Below are 5,482 nucleotides of genomic sequence, written 5' to 3'. Positions count from 1 at the left end.
AAAGAAAATCTCCAAACCTACCCCTCAACCATCATAAAAGAAGTGGATATAAGTGACAGAAGAGTGGAATAATTCTTGTTCACCCTGTTTCACAGCTGCTCTTCCTTCCACTTCTGATCCCTATGTTGCCAGCTGAGAATAGTATGGAGTAAGTAAAGACCAAAGAATGAATAGGTATTCTTGTGATTCACTGAAAGTTAGACTAGCAGTTGAGTGTAAGGATAAAGGAAAAATCTAAATGTTTTCTTCCAGACTTAGGGAGATAACTTTCCTTATTTTTCCAAGTAATTTTCCAATACTAGTTTGAGCAGCCATCTGGAAAACTGTCTGCCTCAAAAGGTCAATCATCACTAGCCTGAAAAATAACTTCTAATTCTTCAGCTGAAGGACCATCATTTGGGGATAAGAGCTCTGCATATAAAAGCCTGACTTGACCATTTTGACTTTAAGCCTTGGAAGATCAGGGACTGGTCTAAACAGAACTGCATAGTTTGAAAGTTTTCCACGTGTTTCCTTAGAGCGTGTAGTCTTTCAGGAGAAGGTCTGCAGAATAGAACTGTAGGGGTCATCCCTCCAAATGAGGGCAGACCTAATGATAAAAACATTGCATAACAGGGGAAGAAAGAAAGAAAAATAGGACGCCACAAAAACCTCTTTTGTTCCTTTAGGCTGTTTTTTATTTTGTTTTGTTTTAGAAGATGAACCAGTGGTAGAAAATTGGCTTGGTGAGAACAAAAGGAGCATAATAATATATATTTTTTTCCAAGGTGATTGTAAATTTAGATGAAATATGTTGTGCACATTTTTCACAGAGCATAGGGAGAGCTTTTGGCCTCTTCCAGGGATTTGTTGGCATTTGTGGTTAGAAGTTGTTTCAGTTTCCAGATTGACTTCATTCCACAGAGACAGCAGTTCTTTGACTGCAGAGTTTACATTGGAAAGGAACTACGGACTTTTGAGAAGAAACCTTTACAACTGTTAGCCATTGCTTTCCTTTCTCTGGTGATCTATTAACCGAATTGGCCCCTTTGCTGTCCCTGCCAGGCAGACGAACTACTTAAGATGTTATAAAAATAGTCAGGTGGAGTTGTCCGTCAGCAACTGAATAGGTGCTTTGAACAGAAGATATTATAACTGGACAGTCAGTCTTGGTACTGCCTTTAGTCTTTACTAGTATTGGTAAAAAAAAAAATCCAAAAGATTATAAAGTAACCTTTTAAAAAATCCAACATTGGAAGTTAAACACTTACAGTAGGATCATATTTGGCAAGAGGACTGTTGAATAGAAATATTTTTTTTTGTAGTCAAGGTGCTCCATGACCCAAGTGCTTTATTTTGGGCAGCTTTCAAATGCATTCAGAAGTATGCATTATTATTTACAAAGCTTTTTAGAAGCCACCAATCTGCAACAGATCACACTGTAGTCATATCTTAGTTATCCTTTCTGTTAGGAAGAAAAATCATAGATTCTTAGTGGGATGACAGTCACCCATTTCACTTAAAACATGACTTTTACAGGACATGATGATAAGATCATTAGACAATTATTACAAAGTTATAATTCAGGATATGTTTCCTCTCTGCCCTCTGCCCCCCACCCCAAGAATTAGTACAGATAGGGGCTTCTACATTACCAGCTACAACTGTTTTTAGTTGTCACTCAGCTTAACTTTACCTCCAGATAAAATGTTTCAGTTCACCCTTAGCTTCTATTTATTACTTTTAATTAGCCTGCTATTGGTTTAAATTGACAGATTAAGATAAACTAGTTATTATTTGAAAGGGGATTTTGGCTTCTTACTGTGGCTCCTTCCAACTTCATTCTTTCCCTTTAAAAAGAAAAAAAACTTCCTCTTCCCCTCCCCACAATGCTTCTTTCCATATCCAAAAAGCACAATGTCTCAAACAGATTAAGTAGGGATTTACTGAAAAAAAATTTGTTAAATGAAAAAAAAAACTGCTATCTGATCATTTCTAGGTTTCTTTTAATAATATCTAGATCCTAGGGTAACCAAGTTGACAGTGCATAGTTACTAACTTTTCCTTTCTCCCGAATAGCCAGGCAAACTAAGCTTTTTCCCTTACCACTTCCTCCTTTTTAATGAAGACATGATAAACAATTATTTTGTGGCTGCACCCCCATGTTACATGTAATATTTTGTAAACTGCTATAAATGCAGCATTAAATGGTACCCACCTTTCTCCTAAAGAGCAGAATAGATCCTAGGAAAATCTGACTCAGCATATGTGACATTAGTTATTCCAAAAACTAGTTGGCCACCAGTTTCTTGTTCAGCTTTGTTGGCATCTCTAGTGGAACTGGCAAAGGCAGAATGGGCACCATGATTGAACCTCCATTTGTTACAATCTATTCTGGCCAATGTTGAAGCACATCCTGTGGGTGGAGGAGTAAACTAGCCTGACTGGTCTTTTCTTGTCTGCTGGCAAACATGCTACTTTCCACTACTTTTTCACTGGTATTAAATTTATACAGGTCGTCCTTGTTGATGCATATATACATGTAGATATCTTTATGTGTGTGTGTGTGTGTGTGTGTGTGTGTACAGTCATGCAGCTAAGTATGTGTATGTATATCTATTTATCTATCTATCTATCTATCTATCTATCTATCTATCTATCTATCTATCTATCTATCTGCAATTGTAATGTTAAGGGAATTTAAAGACCTTCCCCACCCATTAATAGGCACATAGAGCACTGATCCAGAGCTAATCAGGTTCTGGGCCATGGGCATTTCCAATTAAGGATCTTCAAGTTCCTCAGCACTCAGCCAATCAGATGCCAAGTCTTTGTTATATATTCTGGGATAATGGCATTTTACTTTGGGGGTTTGCTCATGAGAAGGATCTTTTTATTTCCTGGTCAAGACTCTGAGTAGGCATATATTCAGAACCTCCCCCCACCTCCCCCCCCTCGCCCCATTCCCACTGCTCAGATGTCTATGCTCCTTCTATCTAGTGGAGTATGTAAAGTGTATAGCAATATTGCTTTACTCAGACAGTTGGAGCCCTGTCTGTTGGTCTTTATACTAATTTCCCTACTTGTATTTTCTCAGCTTATATTTTCTTTGCTTGTATTTTCTCCAAGTTCAGGGTGCTGACTTTTCCCCTGAACTAATGAATGTAATTAAAAGTAGGATTTTTAGCCCCCTTTTGAACAGTCTTTCTTTTAAAAACAGATTAAAGAACCTGTGTTGGCAAGCCATCCTGGGTGTGCTAGGATGCTTGCTAATACAACAATGTATTAAACAATTGAAGGACTTGTCACCCTACCTGAGCACTATTTTATTTGAAGGAAATGATAAGCAATCCCACTGACTGTTTGCACTGGATGCTTCCAAAAGCATTTTTAATATTAAGTTATACTTTGACATTTGTTTTGATACAGATAAATTGGTGGTGGTGCGTGAGTGTGCGCCATATCACTTCCTTAAAATCAGTAACTGAAAATGTTTGTGGTCCATTTTGAACCTTTGGGTTCATGCTATGTCTGTTGCTTTATTTTTTCCTGCTAGTCAGTTGAGTGCTGAGCCTTTTTTATTTGCATCTTCCCTCACCTGATAATATATAACTGCTCCTACATGCCACAAACTAGCTGTTACCTATTGTATAAAGGATGAGAACTGAACTACCTAAGTGATCGAGGACAAATTGATTAACCTCTATGAGGCTTATTTTCCTCATTTGGAGATAGGATGGCCTACTCAAAAAGAGATTAGATATATTGGGTGATTTGGGTTTTCAAAGGCTTTGGATAAACTTTGAAGGATTTGGGAAGTTTCATTCCTAGGAAGTTTCAACTTGAATAAAGCCTCATACAGGCATTTCTGACTACACAGTAGCATTTTATACTCCTTTGCATTAAAATGAGTGCCTTGCAAAATAATAAACCTCTTAAATTTGCACTGATTAAATACAAAACTTAAATACATAACAAATTAAATAAAAACATGGCAATTACTGCCCTGTCTTATCTTTAACAGCCTTTCCTGAAACCAGAAGAGGAACTACAGACCCCATTCCATGGCTTTAGACTATTGACGACTTTATTTAAGTATCAGTGATTCAACATTGATGGGTCACATATCATTGGGCACAAAGGGTAGCATAGTATGGGGAGGAGGGCTTCCCTTAATTACCTGCAATTAAATATCCTTGGGCTAAAATAAAGTGAATCAATCAGAAATACTTTGATGGAATATTTTGGAGGAAGGATCAGGGTCTTCCACTGAGTAACTATTGTTATGGTCATATACTCTGGTTTATTTTTGGTTGAAATAAAAGTTTGCTGAAACAAGTCTAAATACTTATTTACAGATCTATCTAATTATAATGGACAAAAGGATCACACAATTCAGTCAAATTAATTATAAAACTGGCAAAACTCGGGGCAGCCAGGTGGCTCAGCGAGTAAGAGCGCTGGCTCCAGTGTCGGGATGACCTGGGGATCAAATCTGGGCTCAGATACTTAGCACCACACCCAGAAATAACTGGCCATGTAACCTTGAGCAAGTTACTTAACCCCAATTGCTTTAAAAAAAAACTGGCAAAACTTAAGTAAATATAGTACTGTTGGGACATGAATTTGGTTTGAGTTGGCAGTGTGAAGAATGAAGGGTCTAGTCGTGTTCCTTAGGACATAGTGACCCTAAATCAGCTTCTATTAGGCCTTAGCTCCTACTTCTCAGACTTTCATCTCTCCCTCTTCCTGAAACTTCCTTGGTCCCTATATTCTAGTTAGAGGCATACATCTACTTGACTTTCCTAGATTCTTGTCCTAGCTTATCAGCTATGGTTTGGAAATGAGATATCATGCAGTAGTTGGCAAAACAATGTATCTGAGATTCAAATCTCTGCTCTGCTACCTAACATCTCTATGACCTTGGACAATTAACTTATAGTCTCTGTTTCTTAATTTTCTGATCTCTAAAATGATGGGTTTTGATGATTTTTGAGATTCTTTCCAGCTCTGAAAGTATATGATTCTGAAATTTTTGAAGCTAAATCACAGTTCTGCCACTTACTATTTATTTGAGTTTGAGCAAGTTCTTTCACATTTCTGACCCTTAATTACTCATATAAATTGGTATTGGTATATATGAGTATTATAATACTTATATAAATTATTAAGTAAAATCATCTCAAAGGACCCTTCTAATTTCAAATGTTATGGTCTTATCTATTTTGGGAGGAGACCACAGAATCAGTTCTCTTCATGGTCTTATACCTGGAAGAGACCTCAGAGAGAGGCCTTCTAGTACAAAGCCTTCATTTTACAGATGAGGAAACTGAGACACATAATGGTTAAATGACTTGACCAAAGTCACACAACTAGTGAGCCTGAAAGATAGGATTTGAATACAAGAATTTGTTTTCTCAGACAGGAATGATATCCCTACAACATTTCCAAGCCAATTTTGGAATTTGTTCTTGTAGGCTATCTGTATCAAAATAATTGGTCT

This window comes from Petaurus breviceps, unplaced genomic scaffold (assembly GCF_028583685.1).
Source record: "Petaurus breviceps papuanus isolate PSGF00001 unplaced genomic scaffold, PetGlider_PUasm1.0 90638, whole genome shotgun sequence".
Classification (NCBI taxonomy): Eukaryota; Metazoa; Chordata; class Mammalia; order Diprotodontia; family Petauridae; genus Petaurus; species Petaurus breviceps.
The sequence above is the reverse complement of the archived record's forward strand: the minus strand, read 5'-3'. Positions refer to the sequence as shown.